The sequence below is a fragment of the Gallus gallus genome, chromosome 9 (genome assembly GCF_016699485.2).
Source record: "Gallus gallus isolate bGalGal1 chromosome 9, bGalGal1.mat.broiler.GRCg7b, whole genome shotgun sequence".
NCBI classification, from domain to species: domain Eukaryota; kingdom Metazoa; phylum Chordata; class Aves; order Galliformes; family Phasianidae; genus Gallus; species Gallus gallus.
In genome coordinates, this window is record NC_052540.1 from 4993365 (window position 1) to 5010885 (window position 17521).

Consider the following 17521-nt stretch of genomic DNA (forward strand, 5'->3'; position numbering starts at 1 on the left):
ACCCCATGATGCACTTACAAAGAGCAAGGGAGGCAAAACAACTAACCAGCCCCCCCTGTAACGATGCTCAAACAGCAGCACGTGCTCTGGGATGGGATGTGCAAACCACCTGCACTCCTCCACCCATACCTCCTGAGCCTGGGCTGGGCTTCCAGCTGCTCATAGGCTGAGCCTGGCTGCTGCCTTCCAGCCCCACACCCAGCTCAGCCTTGCCTCCTCCTGCTCAAGAAAAGTGGCAACAGGAAGAAACCCCTCAGGGAGGAACCCTGCTGCAGGCAGCCACTGGGCAGAGCCCTCCGTCCACTTGGGCAGGATGGGAGCAAAGGCTGGGCAGCTTCTGGGGGCTGCGGGCTTCTCACTGCACTTGCCAGAGATTCAGACAGCAATGGGGAAAGCTGCTCGGTTGTCATGAAAATCTGCAAGCAACATCCAGCCTTTGTTCACAGCACAGCGAAGAGTGGGATGACAAAGAGGTTCTGATGACAAAGCTCACCTTTGAAGGAGGTTGGTTACTCCCTGCTTCTGCTCCTTCCTTTTCTCAACAAACATCAAAGCACTCCGTGCACAGATGACTATCTCCTCCTGCCCCAGCCCAACGTACAGTGAGGCCCTAGCCCTGTGTGCTGATGGATCTCCGGCACCACTGCAGTGACATACACACAGAATACTTTTGTGAGCTCAGTTTGATGGGCTGCTCCCAAATAAAACTTAACAAATCTTCAAGATTCACCCCTCTGTGGTGGGATTCGTGCGGAGGGAGCAGGTTTGGAATAGCGGATTGCCAGTGTTTTCTCTGCACCTGCGGTCTCACCGACTCGGGTGCGAGCTGTTCAGAGGTGAAAGCGCTGCACAAACAGCAAACAGTTACTTTAGATGCAGCAGGAAAAAAAAACACTGCTCCTCCACTAACCGCTAATTAAATGGGTGGGGGAGACACAAAGCTGACTACAAAGTATTTTCAGCAGATTCTGCTCAGCGGTCTCGCTCCAAGTAACACCCCTTCCTCTGGCAGCTGCTTGCACAAAATGCACACCATTGGCCAGATGGCCAAACTTTCTAACCACATGTACCTCACGTCAAACTGTGAGGTGCACAGAGAGGGAAGGCCTCAGATGCTTGCTGGGGCCACGGATGGGACAGCCAGGCTGTGCTGGTGTGGGGTGGTCCTGTCACTTTGAAACAGGCCCCAAATCTCTGTTCTGCGCTCTTTGACAGGGGCGATCCAGGGGGAGTTGTGGGCAGTGAGGGATTTGGTCGTGCTGAGGTTGAGATATGTGGCACATACACCAAGTGCACGATGGAGAAACACACTCCATCTCCCCAGCCAAAATACTGGATTGCACTGTTCAGCTTGCTCACCTTTTTCCTCCTAGAGCTTTTGAGCTTCCTTCCAAACCTATAACCATCTGGCCAAGCTCTCACACACAGAAGGGCTAAGGGATGTAGCAAGCAGTGAGGAAGAAGCAGCAATTTACCATTTTCCAGCACCTCTGGTGAGCTTAGTAACCACCAGAAGATGAGGGGGATGTGACCGCTTGTTGACAAGATACCAATTCATCCACCGTGGCCTGAAGGAAAGAAATTCTGTACTCAGGAAGCGGTGAGACACTGGCACAGGCTGCCCAAAGAAACTGTGCCCCATCCCTGGAGGCTTTGGTTGGATGGGGCCCTGGGCAGCCTGATCTGGTGGAGGGTAACCAGCCCAGGGCAGGGGGTTGGAAATGAGTGGGCTGTAAGGTCCCTTCCAACCCAAATCGTTCTGTGATTGTATGAAGGCAGCCAGCTCACACTCCACACGAGCACTGAACGGACAGGTTGCCAAAACCAAATCACCTGACAGCACGTGCAGAGCTGCTGCAGCACACCAGAGGTGGCTGCACAAGCTGGGACGCAGACAGACCATGGGATAACATCCAAAATGACCTCCAGCTTTCATGCTGTCACTCACTGAGGTCTGATGATATCTCACACCAATTTTCCAGCCTGGGGCTTTCCATTGCTGTCACACTTTAACTGAACCCTGATGTCAAGCACAGTTGGGACAGCTAACTGAAAAATGAGAGTTCAACTGAATGTCAGGTGTGGGGGGAAAGTGTGAAAGCTCTCACCAAGAAACTATGACACAGTTCAGAGATGCTTTCATCATAGACAGAAAGAGGACACTGCTGGGGAAGTGAAAATCAGGGCGGCTCACAGTTGTTAGCCTGAGTCAAAAGCATTCCCATGTGCCTCAGTTTCTGAATGAGGGCTCAGAACCATCACTGAGTGACTGCGATGGGAGCAGCTGTCCCACATGGGCAGCTCACACACCAGCCAGGGATAGCATCTGACACCATGTGCTCCTTGCCCTCCATGAAGGCACTAACAGGCTGCAGCATCTGCAGATGCATCTGCCTGAAATACAGTGCTCTGTCAGCAGCTTTACCAGCTTCAAAGCTCTCATGTCACTTTTCTCTGGCAATTTTTTCTACCAATGTAGCCCTTCTGGCCCTCAGTTTTCAAGCAAGATAGAAGTTTGTTTCAGTTTGGATTGAAGTTTGGCACAGATATTTCAAGCATGACTGTTATCAGGCTCAAAACCACAACTACAACATTGTAGGTCTTTTGGACTTGTGGGTATCACAGCTCAAAGCCACTTGTTAACACACAAAAATGGGATCCAGCAACACCACATCTCCACCAGCAGTCACATTGCACTGGGCAGGAACTGAAGGACTGGTGGGCCTTTCTCTGGGCCCCATCAGGGAGGCCTTACTTCATGTCTCCAGCACAGAGACATCACGTTTCGTATGGGCAGGACTTCATTATGCACACCCATGTGGATTGCACTGCTCCTCCACATTGCCAGAGCTATTTCATGGCCTGCTTAAGTTTATACTGCTGTCTGTACCGAGGCTTATTTGGCCATTTCTTCTGAGAACAGCCCTGGGTGGCGGAAGGAAGGGAACTGCACCGTCTCATCTAGCTTCACAGCACAGGCAGCAACGGACAGCTGCTCAGCAGCCACCATGGGCAGGGCAGCACCAGCAGGAGCTGCTAACGGCCAGCAGTGATCTTGGGGCAGGAAGAAAGAGATTCCTCTTCACTCTACACCATTACAGTAAATCAGATATTTCACTGCAGCTCCAGTCAACAATATAAACACAGCTGATGTTCAGTGCCCTTCTACTTCTCTCAATGGCAACCAAGTAATTACAGAAGAATTAAGACCTTAATTTTAACCACTTCAGGGCTGCTCCCTTTCAGGTTCTGGCCAGTGACCATATGAGGTCTGAGTGGCACTACCCATGACCTCAGGGGTCTTGTTCCCAAACCCCAGTGGCAGGCAAAGCCCAGGGACCCGCAGTGCAGCCAGGAGGAGAGCACCTGCCGGCACATCTGTAACTTCCTTGTTGGGTGGATGGTGGATGTGCTCCCTTTAGGAAGAGCAGATGACGCTTTTGGTTGGCAGAGCAGCACAGGGCAACCCAGGGTCAGTAAAGCCAAGGCTGATTTTTCTCCAGTGGTGTATTTCAACACCTTCCTCTTCCTCATAGACACACAACCCGCTGGTATCTCACTATCTCACTCTAGCTCCCCTTGAAACATTTCCCTCTTCAGCTGTTATTTTCTTTTCTTGTTTTGTCTTTTCTTTTCGCAAAACTGATGGAAAGAGGAATTGCTGCTCTGCTTCCAGACAGGGCTGTGTGAAACTGAAGATGCTAAATAACGTTTGTCACTCTTGTGCTTGGCCAAGTTCCTTCCATTTTCATCTCTCACATAGTACATCACTCAGTAATACAGAAGGAGAAACCACAAGAGCTTCTTCCCATGCACCTAAAATTGAGCTGGGGAGCTGATAGGAAGCAAAATAAACAAACAAAAAAGCAATCATAACAAATGCAAGACAAAGAATTCTGCAAGCACTACTCAACTCCTACCTGTCTTTAGCACCGTCTCTCACATTCTTTTTCTTTCCTTTTCAGAGAACTGTCCCTTATCTAAAACCAAGATGTGGTGGTTACCTTATGTTTACTAAGAAAAGGAACTCCAAAGTCAGATCTTCCCATAAGACTGGCTGCCTGTGAACCTGTACCCCCACTATTTGGAGGCGTGAGCACACTGACAAACCGAATCATCACAGAGGATTTCTGTCAGGACAGATGTTAAAACCACAGCACATGGCTATTTTCTTTTAAGCCGTGGGCTTGTGAAGGGTTGAGCTGTGCAAGCCTGCTCCTTTCCACAGCACCTCTCACTGACAGCCACCAGCTGCCCCACAGTTACTGCGGATCATGGAAGGAAGGGCAAGCAGCAGGGCCGACAGATATACTTTGGGGGGGGGGGTGCATGCAAGTGAAAACCACACACTTTCTCTTATCATAAAGGTGAATTCGCAGGTAAGAGCAGCAGCTGCTAAAGCTTGTCCTCAGGCCAGTATTTACCCTCTTGCTGTTGAACATGTTTATAACCTGTGCTGACACAGGCAGCAGGGAGCCTTGGTGTCATGAAACTCCAGCGCTTTTCTCTAAAAGCAGCATTAGTGCTATTGCTGGTGCAACCTCACCCACCTTTCCAATGTCAGCAAAGGCCAGCAGCCTCCATCAGACGCTAACACAGGGCCAGCATGGTTTTACAGGACTGCTAATCACCCTTTGCCTAAGGAGGAACCAGGACAGTGCAAAGGTTATTCCAGGTCTGCTCCTCCAACCTGCCCATATTAAACAACAAGCACAGCAGAAGTCCCAACCCCAGTGACCAGGTCATCCTCTCTGCCCTGGTTTAGCGCTGAGTTCCACAGTCAGCATGGCATCAACGTACAATATGGGAGTGCAGCCTCTAGCTTCCTCATCTACCCCTTTGCTTCTCCACCTGGTGCCAGAGCAGCCTTCGACCAGCAAAGCTCAGGATATTAAATTATTTCACTCAATAAACAACCAGTTCAAGACCAACAAATATGAGATGTTGGTTACTTCATCAATGTCAGCTGACCACAAAGCTGTCACACAAAAATAAGAAGAAAAAAACAGAAAAAAAAAAGGAAGGAAAACAAAGATATTTCAAGGTTCATTTTAAAACATTAGGCAAAGAAAAACTCCCCGTGAATCATCCTCTATTATTTGTAATAATACTGATTTGAGAGAAAGTGTTGTGAACGCAACTCTCAGACTCCAGTGAAAAGTGAATTAAAAGTTAGTAAAACTTGGTGTAGGGAGAAAATTAGGGAAGAAAGCAGGAAAATGCCTTTTCCTGCTTTCTTCCCTAAGCTGGTGACAAAATGTAGCAGCGGCACATGAAGGATGTAAGGGGAAAAGAAAGCAGGTAAGCATCTGGGAGAAATGGCAGAGGCTGCGGTCTGCATGAGGGGAAGGACAAAAACTTTTACGTAAGTTCAGTTCCTGATGCATAAGGTTTGCAAAACTAGAGGAATTAGGAGTCCCCCGTGACTAGTATTTCTGAACAGGAGGCACTGGTAGATTAGCAGATGCCTTATTTCGTGTAAACTGCTTTATTTTTTGAACTCCTGATTCAGAGATGTTCTGCATGGGCCAGAAGGTCCGGTCAGTGTTCTCCAGTTGGGATTTTCAGACTTAGGGCATTTTTTGCTTTGTTTTTGGTGGGGTTTTTTTGGTAGGTTGGTTGAATGGTTTGGTTTGGAGTGCAGCGATTTGTCTCTGCACTCAAGTTACCTTTACAAGTGTTTGAAGGAGCTGTGTTCCTACACTTCTCACTGATTGGGTCTTTTAAGAACATCTGCATCAGTCACTAGAAGCCAGACGTCTTTCCTTTGGCTCAGACATAAGGCCCTCATACTATATTAGTGATTTCAGGCTGGTGGGAAATGTGACTCCAGCACGTCCTCTGCTGGCCCAGTCCCAGCTGCAATGCCGCTTACACAAACACAGGTGTAATGAACAGCTTCTGAGCCCAGGAAAGGACAGACACAGGGCCTTGGCACCAAACTGCAAAGCTGAAAAGAAGGCCATCCTTGCTGTGATGGACTGTAAACCTACAGAAACCTTCCCAGGTTACTGGGGTCTGTGCCTTAGGTCTCTCTTTGCATATAACAGCGCATCAGGAGCTATTTTTGCCTTCAGTGAGCAAACGGAGTCACTTTTTATACACATAGAATTATCTTCAAAAACTAACAATCCAAATAGACTATTGACTTCCACGTTTCGGAGCACAGTCAGCACACATGCCCCCATATGTGCCAGAGCAAGAGAGGCCAACTGCAGCCAGCTCTCAACAGGTACATCCTGCTGAGCCACAGGCTGCTCTGAATGGGAAACACCTGCACCCACATACACCTGTCAAAAGCTAAGTAGAGCTATGAAACCTAAAAGGCCCGAGTTAGTTATGCTATGGGGCTGCGTAGAAGGTAACAAACCGCTAGAGGGAAGCCTGACCTCTGTCAGCAGCAAGGTCTGACATGCCTCTTGAAATCCATCCTGACAAAGCTCTTGAAACTATTGTTGTATTTATCAGAAGAGTATGTATGCATGTGATTGTTGTGAATCTGTGTTAGCAGATAACAGTCCATAATACATCTTCATGTAGTTGTCCCATGATTATCAGCTGTAATTTTAATTTCTCTCTATCTGTAGTCACAAAAAGCTGTCTTTTGACTACATGCTATCTCATGAGCTGCAGTCAGCACCTATCAGAATGAATTTGACTTTAATCAAACACCTTCTCCACTATCCTGATCTGATGAACTTCCTACAACAAGCACAGAAAAGAGGACAAAAATCTCTTTTTGCAGCCCATCATGATAGTGAAGAAATGCGTTAAGAACTGGAGAGAGCCAAGAAGAATGGAAAACACTGAAGGTGAGAGGTCCAGTTACACTGTGATTTTACTAACTCTGGTTGTATCGTGTTTGTTGGAACTATTGCTTTATACACCAGGGTTTGGAGAAGAGCCAAACAAGCTCTGCTGAAAGAACTCCCTCACATGTACAACACTGCCTAAATTTTCATCTTACATAATTGGGCATATTAGAATGAAGAAAAAAAAGTGTCATTAGTTTATAGGCACAGAGGTGACCACACTGTCTTCTGTGTGGCTATTTTCTAGATTATGATCCGCAAAGAGTGACTTGGTCAACAATTAGCAGCAAGCCTCAGATCTCCACCTGTCTGCCGCAGCTGCATGGTATTTCTACCCTCATCTTTTCCAGCGCTAGTACTTTTCACAATAGAATAATATACATTCAGATCTTTAAATATTAGTTAAATGATGTCAAATGATCGATCCTTCTAGGAGAAAAAGCTCCATGCAGATATTACCTTTTGTTTTTAACCAGGCAGAATTAGCAGTGCAAGTTAGAGCTAATGCCCTTTAAACAACAAGATCTAACACAAAAATAAGATCCATGCTCCTTTACCTCAGTTTCTTGAGAGTAGCCCAGAAAGGTCCTCTTCAGTAGCACATTCTCTTGTCTACATATGACACATGGCAAAGATGCATCTGAAGAAAAATGGCATTAATTCCTCATCACATCCTTTTTCCTTTCCGTCTCCCTCCCCTTTTTTGTATCCGTCTGCTGTTTGGTTGCTTTTTATAAAGTGTGATGGTGTGTATGGGGAGGGTGACTGCTGACTTCCAGGCTGCATGAGGAAGCAAATCCGTTCAAAATTAGGCACAGCATATGAAATCTATGTCACTGGTTAAAGGGCTACTGCCAACTTGTAGAAAATAAGGAGGACTCATACTAAGGTAAGAGTTTATGTCACTGGCATTACACTGATTGGTACTCAAGGAGCCTGATTAGCTAGGGTCTTCTTTGCATCCTCAGTACTAACACACATGCAGCTGTCACATTATCCAGGGCAATACCTTTAATTCAACCCAGTCTTTTGCATGTGAAAACACAGACTTGCAGAAAAGGCAAGAAGAGGCCATCTAAAGAAGGGCCAGCTGAAGCATTCCCATGTTACAACATGCAGAAATGTGTCTTTCTTTTAATAACACCTCACAGCAAGGGGTATTTCTGGTGCTCAGCTATCTTCAGCTACAAGAGTTTATTTTAGTTTCTGAGCAGAGCATTTCCAGCTGCAGTGTAAAGCCATTATTTCTTTTCCCACCTGCAGTGGGGATATAGCAAACTATCTACTCCCTTCATCTTAATAGCTACTATGAATGTGTTTGAAGACCTATTTATGCCCTCCACACTTCAGTGTTTGTGCTCTGTGCTCAGCCACTTCTTTTCACAATTATCTTGAATTGGGCTGCTCTGTATTTTTCTCTATTTTTTTTTAGGAGAGGCACCCAAGACTGAACACTGCTCCCCAAAACCTCATATAATTACTTATTCTATAACTATATGGACTTTTTTTCCTACATAACCTCCCATCTCATCCCTAGTCATGCTCCATCTCCAAGCTGCTCTAAGACCTAGATCTTACATGTAAAACTATGCATACAACTTTATGACCCACTGCATTCTTCCTTTCCCAAATCCAACTTGTCAGTACCATTTGAAATACTTAGGAGACTGCAAACAGGGAAAGTAGTTTTCATAACATGTAACAACATAAAGAAATATCATTATAAAGCAATATGCTCATTCATCCATAAACTACATCCATTTGCTCTGCAGCATTATGAATTATTCTAACTCCTATGAGTACAAAGGTTACATGAAAATCTGAAAATTGAACTGCTTTTTCACAGAATTGTTACATTTGCTCTTTTATGCACCAATTTTCTGACTGTAAGTCATCAGACATGAATGAGAGGCAGAAGGGTAAAGCCCCTTCCCTCAGGCTACAGAAGGCTGGCATTCCCACCCACTGCTGTGGGAGATCAGAGAGAGGTGACAGATGCTGCACGGCGAGCTGTGCAAAACACAGCAATACAACTGCTGCCTTCAGAATGTCAAAGCTGTGAGGCAGTGTGTTGTGGTGTTAAATTAACTTCAGTTTAAGGCTTTTTTGTTGTTGTTGTTGTTGTTGTTAAACAATGCAGAATGGTAAGATTTGCAGAGGTACAGTGTAATGTTAGTACCATGCACCATGGGGCACCCCACATGGCTCTCATTTCACCAGGAAAACTCTGCCAAGGCTAAAGTGATGAGCAAGCTGAGCTTTTATGTTTCACTAGTGACTGATTAACAAGTCCACCGTGCCAAAACTAAGGCAGAACTGGAGGAGTATCTGCACAGCTGCCACTGCGTATCTTGGTGCTTCAGAACAATCCCAATTGTAGGTTTAGGCTCAGTGAAATGGTTTGCAAAGGAACTTCTTCCTCTGGCCTAGAAAATGTAAGTCCATCATCACAATAGCAACACTGGAGAAAGGGTTTCCAGCTGTCTGACTTGCTTTGACTACACTGATGGCTGATGAGCACAGGTCCATGAAGGACCACTCTAAGAATCTGAAGTCCCTTTTTGCTAAGACCAAAATGTGTCACTCATGGTGTGTTAATACCAATTAACCCTTGCAGTCAGGGAGGAGTACAAAACACAAGACTTCAAGGCAATAGTACAATTAAATTCCTACCCGATGGCCTACCTTCATGAGTTTCTCATCCACCTTGGAACAGTCACTCTACAAGCAGTGCTTGCTTGGTGTTAGGAACCACCCAAGAGAAATCAACCTGATGAAGTTCCTTCTGTTCCATAAGATTTTTGTCGTTGTTGTTGCTTTACTCGTTGTTCAGAAAACGCCTGTCTTTGGTTGCGTGGCAGTTTCAGCCACTCCATTAGTTTGGCAATTTGAGAGGTTCTTCTCATTTGGTTGGGGTTTTTCACTTTCCTGCACTTTTGCCTTCTTTATGCCTTTCATGTTATGAGGCTTTTCTATACAGGCTGTTTATAAGAATGCACCTGTGATAAAGGGAATAGACCTTTTCAACATTACAAATAAACCTCTAGCATTTGATTTGCAGCAGAAAGCTGGAAGGTTATCATTGTAAGTGACATCATTATGCGCACATGAAGTGCATTTTTACTTCCAAAGCCATTTGTTCACTCTAACTCGAGTGTAAAGACACTTGCCAGTGGCAGGCAGCCAGAACAAAATGTGATATATATATATTTCTATATCGAGAGAGGAAGAACCACGAAAACAAGACTCACCTTGACGCCTCTTGTTCACTTCCTCAAGATGGCGCTGTCGTGTTGTATTTCCCCTGCCTACATAGGCAACCACTCCAACCTATCTCAAGTAAAGGCAGGAATCACTCCTTGTAAGCATTTTCTTAAACTTTCTTTTTTGTCTTTTCTTTTTGTCTTGTCTGACAAGCTCCTCTTGGGCACTTTCTATTTCTCAGAAGCACCCATAAACATCTCAGTGATTAAATCTGGGACTTCAGTGCTCTGGGATTTCTCAGGATCCACTGTGGCAGCAGCAAGGTTGACATTCTCATTGTCATACCCAGAGATCTAAGTGAGATCACCCCCAAGATGAGGGGATGCAGACTGGGCAGTGTGCACTGAAACGTGCACCCCGACAGTGTACTTTGGCTGTGACAAGAGCAATTTGTGCAGAAACTTCAAGAAAAACACCAAGCTAAGCCAACATGGGAGCTACAGGCATACTAATTGCCATCATCCAGCTGAGACAGCACCAGTATGAAGAAGGAGCCTCAGCTCGTGCCTCACACACCCCTGTCCCTTGGGCAGCACCACACATTTTAATCGCACTGTGTGGTGTCAGAGCTGGTCTCATTCCTCTGCAATCCTTTGACACATGCTCAGCCAAACATTAAAGCACAGTTGAAAACACATTGGTCTGAAAACAATAAAAATGTAGTGGCAACTCGGCATTACACCAGCTAAAATGGGAAAATCCCAGAGTGCAAAGACGACACACATTAATGAAACATATTGATAATTGATTTTACTCTTTTTTCCCCCTACAGAATCCTAGAATAACTGTTAACTAAGATCCACTTAGTTTTAAGAGAAAATGATTTACCTCTTATTTTATGTCTGCTTCTTTCACAGGCAGTTTTGCTCATCAATCTAGCAGCAAACAAGCACAGGAGATGTTCTTTGTGGACAGCCACATGCTCTGGCTTCTTTCTCTTGGAGCTGAGGAATTTCATGTGCCCACAGAGCACTGCCAATGCAGGATGGTAAGAACTGGACTCAAGGGCAATGGGCTTTGATGCTTCCATCCGGCTACATGCACGGCATTGCCTTGAAAACTTGGGCTTGGGCTTTGAGACGATAGAGATTGCAAGCTGTGGCTTCCCCTAAAGGCTTGCTCTATGTCAGCAATTTCAGACCTTCACAAACCTTCTGTAACAGTGACCAAATTGACTTAAACAGGGTACAACAACAAAGAGATAATTATAGCATGGAAAAGTGTTTTAAACTGCAATGGAAGCAGCATATTCTGCAAAGATCCCAAAACATCTCAATGCAGACAGTTTGAGTGATGCTTTTCACAGTACACTAATTTCTATCCAACCCAGTGCTCCTTAGCTGGAATCAGCCAACTAGTTCCTTTCAGTGGCATTGGCTCAGAAGGAAAGAGATAAACACCCCTTATCTAGCTACAACGTGTTTTAGACTTCCGTAGCATACAGGTGCAAGGCAGATGAAAGTTCTCCTATTAAATAGTCTCACATTAAATTAGTAACAGCTTTCCTGGCTTACTGTCAGAAGAACTTCAATGAGGAGACCACAAAGAGTACGGCTATATTTAATGTTTATGTTCTTAAACTCCTGAGACGGATCTGAATCTGCTGTATGATAACTACTAAGGGATCCCTATCAGATCTATTAGTCACAAACTAGGTTTGATTTCTCATGCTCTCATACATCCTTCTCACTCTCGACAAGTGAGCTAGCAAGCAGTGTGAAAGGTACACACACACATACAGCAACGCTGAGATAACATTAATTAGTCGTTGCCTCAGGCCATGGCTTTCATGAGGTCCCACTCTTCTACAACATTGAGCAATTCTGGTAATCACTGCTTTCAAAAACATGAGAACACTATCTTGTCAGGCCCTAAAAGGGAGCACTTGTCCATCTAGCCCCTCCAGACTTGAGGGGCACCCAGTGAAAGAAGAGGGAAATCCCAGCCACCTTCAATCAAGCAGCAGCGTACCTGGCCTTTCCCATCAAATACTGCAGAAGTGGTATCACAAGTTAAACCCTGTTAACCACAAGATAAATCATGAACTGCAGCTTGCTGGTAATAAACATTTTCACATTTCTAGGGTGCTGAAGAACAAAAATGCCCAAGTGGACCCCTTGCAAGGAAGCTCACAGATGTACAATGGCAGACTTCACTCTTATCTGCAATAGTCCAGGCCACACTGCAGATGTGGGAAATGTTGCTCTTAGGCAAACCTGTGATTTTAATTCAACTCCAGTCCATTGCAGTTATAGGCTTGGGTGTCTAAAGCTTTCTGTCCAGAAATCCCAGCCCTACACTGAAGAGAGATGGATAAGGAAATGTTACAGAAAACAAGGGGGAAAAAAAGCGCAGTTTCTCTACAAGTCAGCACTTTCTCAATTCAAGCCATTCAACAGAAATACATCTTTCAGGAAGTCATAGCACTGGGTGTGCATAAACCCTGCAGACAAGGCAGCTCCACACGAAGTACAGGAATGACTGTGCAAGGCAGGCGTGGGTAGCATGGCTGCTGCCACTTTTCTTCACTGCCACCCCTCTATGTGAGACTGTAGTGAAGGCTGTTGATTTCCAGTAGTCAACAGTGGTCAGGTAATACTTGGTATAACTGAAATGCAAAGAAAATTATATTTGTCGTCTTATTATTCATCATCAAATGCAATGCAAAAGGTTGGGAAGAAAAGAGTTTTTTAGGTGCTCTAAGGAAGAAAACATATTCTATACGCCATTTATTACAGTATGATCTATGGTGCAGACTGTGGTCGTAACATCACTCTCTGTTCTGATCTCTCCTGCTGTGAGGAAAAAGAATAATGTCTAAGAACCACGTACTGTCTGGCAGGAGAAATATCCTGCAATACGACACTGTAACCCACAGGAGCCTGAGAGCTCAGAGACTTGCCAAGGAGCTGCGTGGTCCACCTGCTCAGATCCCAGCATTCCTTGTACCCATTCTGCTGCAAACCATTATTTCCTCTTACCAGGTGGATGTGAAATTTGCCAGTGCTTCCTTTGAAACCTCAGGTTTTTGTACACCACTTCTTCCAGCAGTGCCACTGTTCAGTAAGCATAGCATTTTCATAACACAGAAGTTGTTCTCTACTTTAGAAGATCAACACAGTAATTTCACATTTTTCCCATTCCACTGTGCTCCTCCAAAGATACCCTCTGTACAAATCCCATGGAAACACCTGTAAGAATCATGTGCATTTTGGTAGGCTGCATCTGCCCTGGGCTTCACCAAAGCCAATAGAGTAGCCACAAATTTTCTCAGCTGGCACAGGTGGGGTGTGCTGGAATATACCACTGGAGCAGGCTGCAAAACACATTTGTGCAGCTAGCTCTGTGTATATTGTTCACTCGGGAAGCCCCGTGTCTATTCTTACACAGTTTCGCTCGGGCTGAGCTCACAGCTTGCCTGGCTATGAACAGCCAAGAGAAGTTGTAGCCTTTTGGTACATCCATGACCAGAAGTGCTTTGACAAGGTGCAAGCTGCTCTGTCTCTCAGATGTGGATTGTGGCCCTCTGAAGCTGCACACTTTATGCTTGGTGTCCTGTTGGTGAACTTCTGGGTCAGATACAGCTTGAGGATTTGTGCCTCAGAAATATTACTGCCGTAGTTCTATACTCATAGGCGGCCAGCTCCAAGAGCTACTGTTATTTGTTGCCATTAAAGGTCTCTATGTCGCAGAGGCTGAATTTGGCTGTTCCCCATCACTGGCTCTTTGGGTAGTTCTCCTTTCCACAAGCACACTGATGAGCCAGAATCAGAAGATGGCCTCCTAAAAAGAGGCCAATTTTGTGGTAGCAAGCCATGGTAACTTGCTCAGATCAAGACAACTTAATATCTTAACTCAGTTTGTCCATCCAGCATTTGAAACCTTTACGACACACAAAAATATCAGATGCCAGCCACAGTGATTACTCTGAGGTAGGCTTAGACTCAGGTCTGGGCTGATGAACCTTCCACTTCTTCATTGCATCCAGAATTTCTTCCCAAGGATGAACACAGTTTTTCACTCACCTTCCAGCTCTTCACTGGACAATGTCTTTCCTTGACTCTTTTTGCTCTGGATGACTAAGTCTATGTTTTATAGTTATGGGGGAGAGCAAGTCACACACGCCTCCAGAGTGACACAGAAATCTGTCAGACCTCATCTTTGAAATCTGATTCATTTGCATTTGAGCATCCTAATTCTAGATCTGAAACCAAGTTCATTCCATTCTGGCCATTAAATACAAACAAGCACATATTTTAGACATTTGTGAAAACTGAACTGCAAATTTGCTTTGATATATTTTCCACTAAAAAAAGAACAGCAGCATTCATGCTGCTGTAATGCAAATGAATGTGGTTTCGCAATGTATGGATGCGTTTCCTCTGAAACGCACTTTGAGTCCTTGAAAATAACAAGTGCTGCCTGGCTTAGCAACAGCAGCACTTGCACATAAAGGATAACACGTGGAGAAAAATCACCAGTCTCTAAAGAAACCCACAGAAGCACAGAATTGCAGGGGCTGGAAGGGGCATCTGGAGATCACTGAGCACAACCCCACTGCTAAAGCAAGTTCCCTACAGCAGGTTGCACAGGGAAGTGTCCAGGCAGGTCCTGAGTATCTCCAGAGAAGTAGACCCCAGCAGCATTCTGGGCGGCCTATTCCAAGGCTCTGTCACCCTCAAAAAGGTTTTCCTCCTTGTGTTTGTATTGAGCTTCCTGTGTTCCACTTTGTGCCCATTGCCCCTTGCTGGGCACCACTGCAAAGAACCCAGCCCCATCCACTTGACTCCCACCCATTATAAACATGTAAGCATTGATGAAATCCCCCGTTTTCTCCAGGCTGAACAGTCTCTCAGCCTTATCTTTGCCATAAGCTTTGTAAGTTGTTTGCTTGAGTACTTCCTTCTAGTTACTCAGACTTTTATTTAGGTTATTTCTTTCCCACTGACCACTATTTGTTTTCTAGCTGCAGTGCAATAATGACAAAAGGGTAAGGTTGATGAAACAGTTGTATCTAGGCAGGGCTAGTAATAGGCATTTACCACAATTCTGTGGTTAATTTAAAAAAAAAAAAGAGAAGCAAAAAACTGAAGCAAACAATAACATCCTATCTCCTTCCCATCAAAAACCTCAGAGGTATACGTATCTGCCTGCATCTCTGGAATCGAGCATTTAGTGAGCAGAACTTCAGAGTGATAAACGCACTGGGAACGCCAGACTCACAGAAATCTTCCCTGCTGGGCATGATCACATATAGCACTCACTGGGAAAAATTAAACAAACAGCCACCAAAGAGAAGGGGAAACAAACTCTAATTTCTCAGCTGATAATTTATCTGCAGGTATGGCAGTGAGTCATTCACAGCTTGCCCAGATTAGACGTGCTCTAGATTTAAACTGTACTAGTTATAAATGAAGAGCTAGCCTGCAAAAGCACAACTTATCTGTGTACCAACAAATTATGTGCTTACATACAAGCGATGCACCCACACATATCACAAGCAAACTGCCAACTTAGCAACCATGCGGTTGGTGTGCAGAAATGCTGATTTTTTAGCTCTGCTTCACCAAGCACACCGAGGGGGAAATTTGCAAAGTCATGAGCAATGAATCCATTCCTGGGAGCAAAGGCAGCGCTGGGAATTAGAATGCATTTTTAATTATAGAATCATAGAATGGCCTGGGTTGAAAAGGACCACAATGATCGTCGAGTTCCAACTGCCTGCTACGTGCAGGGTTGCCAACCACCAGCCCAGGCTGCCCAGAGCCACATCCAGCCTGGCCTTGAATGCCTCCAGGGATGGGGCATCCACAACCTCCTTGAGCAAAATGTTAAGTTAATGTTTAGTTGCACTCTTAGATTTCTTTTCATGACTTCAGAGTCAGTACGGTCTGTTGCTGAGACACATAGCTAGCCCACAGCTCAGAGAAGACAGAAGTTGGAAAGCCCTTGGAACCTCCCAGTTCTATAACCTGTTTCCCAAATGATATGAATCATACTAGCTTTATTTCCTTGGCTGCATGATCCTGGTACAAGCTCTACTCTGCTTGGGTTCTCAATTTTCCTTTATTTTTTCTTCCAATCTCATTTGCAGATGAGACAGGTAGAAAAAAAAGGTTCAGAAATGTATTTATTTTTCTTCTCCAAGTCCCGCAGCCACAGTACCAGCGCTACTTTTTCTGTGGTAAGAACAGAACTTCCCTATAAAGATTACATTACCTCCAAAGACAGGTGGCAATGTGAAAAATGTCACTTAGAGCTATTTAGAGCTACTTTTTTTTTTCTTCCTAAGTTTGCTGCCTCAGTGGAGTATTGCAATGTGTAAGGTAAATGAGCAGCCAGCAGTTACCACAACACAGAGCAGTGGTTCCTGGCACCAGCAGGTGAGTTTCACACTCCAACCGGAGGAGGTCCGAGGACGGACTGCTTCTACTCATACATGTAAAGTGCCAAATGTCACGTATATACGTATATATACTTATATATAAGACACTGTACTTAGGGTTTTTTCTTCTTACAGTTCCGCTGTGTGGAGGTACAGTTATTGTTTAGGAGAACATCACTATGTAATCGATCAGCAATTACATTTTCTCTCCAGTGTATTATGTCACTTGGTACAACCATGACTGCCTGACAGCCAACCAGGGATTGAGACCAGCAGCTTTGAGTCCCCCTCAGCATTACACCCTTGTCTGTTAGCTCCTGAAAATGGCAATGGATTGACACTGCCATTTTTCTGCTGTTTCAGTCTTTGTAAGCACAATTACCTTTCCAAATGCTGTACATTAAACGACAGCTCCCAGAGCAGGGGAAGATCTTCACACCCCGTTAGGGAAGTGCTAATAGTGAAAAATCTCTGAAAGCTTTGTATGTGTTGGGAGTTCATTGGGACCGTGTGTTGGGAGTCAGCACATTTTGAGAGTGTGTCCTGCCTACTGTGTGACTCATACATAGGTACTCGGTTAGAGCTCTGCACACCTCGCTCCTCTTGCCAGTGAGCATTTGTTTGCTGCCTTCCAGCCACGAACCAAACACCTGAATTGGCTTTAAATAGTTTAACAGCTGCACACATGTAAGTAGCTGAATCTTTCAGAAGCAGCTGAGTGCAGAACCGCTGATTTCCAGCATGCAAATTGTACAGAACTGGGGGGAAAAGCCCTCTTTCTATGACTGTCTCTCCTACAACTTTCTACTTGTCCATCTCCCCTCCAGCACAATGAACAATCTGCAGTTTGGGGGTAGCCACCACATACCTGTAACAACTCTTGGCTGCTTCACACCAAGTGAAGGCCAGTCCAAAGCCAGGCCTGGCTCCAGGAACGAACTGCTCCCTCCACGCCAAGTACTTGCTGGAAACAGCTGAGGATTCAAGAGTTTACACTCTCTCACCTTCACTCGTCTATATAAAGAAACACAAAACAGAGCTGCACCCTTTGAAATAGGGA

General features: G+C 45.1%; 1 long non-coding RNA gene across 50 annotated transcripts in view; it reads right to left on the minus strand.

Moving 5' to 3' along the window:
- Positions 1-17521, minus strand: part of LOC124417089 — a 102109-nt gene that overhangs the window by 59444 nt on the left and 25144 nt on the right. For 27 of the 50 annotated variants that reach the window (XR_006930867.1, XR_006930878.1, XR_006930873.1 and 24 more), the window contains 7 exons: positions 17330-17475; positions 10905-12684; positions 9498-9811; positions 7370-7592; positions 4551-4638; positions 3921-3980; positions 494-1568 (listed from right to left, as the gene is read on the minus strand). This is a non-coding gene — a long non-coding RNA (uncharacterized LOC124417089). Of the gene's footprint in view, positions 1-493; positions 1569-3920; positions 3981-4550; positions 4639-7369; positions 7593-9497; positions 9812-10063; positions 10143-10904; positions 12685-17329; positions 17508-17521 lie in introns of all 50 variants that reach the window. The other 23 variants (XR_006930893.1, XR_006930886.1, XR_006930884.1 and 20 more) reach the window with 16 other exon arrangements.